Source organism: Limanda limanda, chromosome 20, assembly GCF_963576545.1.
Source record: "Limanda limanda chromosome 20, fLimLim1.1, whole genome shotgun sequence".
In the NCBI taxonomy this organism is placed as follows: domain Eukaryota; kingdom Metazoa; phylum Chordata; class Actinopteri; order Pleuronectiformes; family Pleuronectidae; genus Limanda; species Limanda limanda.
Window position 1 is genome coordinate 5,983,624 of NC_083655.1, and position 934 is coordinate 5,984,557.

A 934-nucleotide genomic window follows, 5' to 3' on the forward strand; every position below is an offset into this window, starting at 1 on the left:
ATGGCAGAGGAAGGTCCTGCTGCCGGAGGTGTGGTGCACGTCAACACCGCTCTCCCTGAAGGACTCGAGACCGCACCTGACCACGATGACCTTGCTCATGGTGTGTGTGAGGCCGCCCAGGCTTTGGACAAGCGTCAGGTCCAACTCTGCCTCCTTGCAGCCGACTCTAAAGATCCTATTTATGTCAAGCTGGCAGAAGCGCTCTGCAATGAGCATCAGGGCAACAAGAAGTGACTGGATTGGTCTGTGCAAGTTGGACCGTGAGGGCGAACCCTGCAAGACGGTGGGCTACAGCGTAGTTAAGTACTATGTTCTCAAGTACTACGATCTCAAGCCTAAGATGTGATCAAGAAATATTTCAAATACTTCATTGCATTGAGGCAACATTAATGGCAGAGACGCCAGAGACGATAAAACTAATACAGCCCGGTACCAGCTTTTCAAACTTTCATAACAGTTTCATAATAAAAGTTTACCTTTCTTTTACTAACTTCTACTGTAGGTCTCCACCTGTTATGTATCAGGAACATCATGAAACGCATGAGCAGTCTTTTGAGACAGACCCATAATTCACTGCTTGTCTTAACGCTGGCGTGTGTGTGAATCCTCATGAAACAGCTGGAGTAGTGTAGTACATCGTAACTGGGAAACTCATCTCTGCTGTTGAGACGAAGCTGCAGATGATCAACCCAGACGCGGACTGAAAGAGGATCTGGACTCCAAAAACTAACTTTAATATATATTTATACTCAAGCCTCCTTGACCTCATTCATATATGTTGAAAGCACATTGAAGGGGTTTCCCATATGCACTTTAAATCATTAGCTCCGTATGGTTCTGCAGAGTAAATCGCCTTTTATGATAATGCTGGTAAAGATAGGGCATTAGAAGAATGATGAGAATACCTCTCCATCGAGGGAAACAATTGTCCTTT

The 934-nt window shown here is 45.2% G+C and overlaps 1 pseudogene; it reads left to right on the forward strand.

Moving 5' to 3' along the window:
- On the forward strand, nt 1-390 carry LOC133027253 (small ribosomal subunit protein eS12-like; annotated as a pseudogene).
- The last annotated feature ends 544 nt before the right edge of the window (nt 391-934 follow it).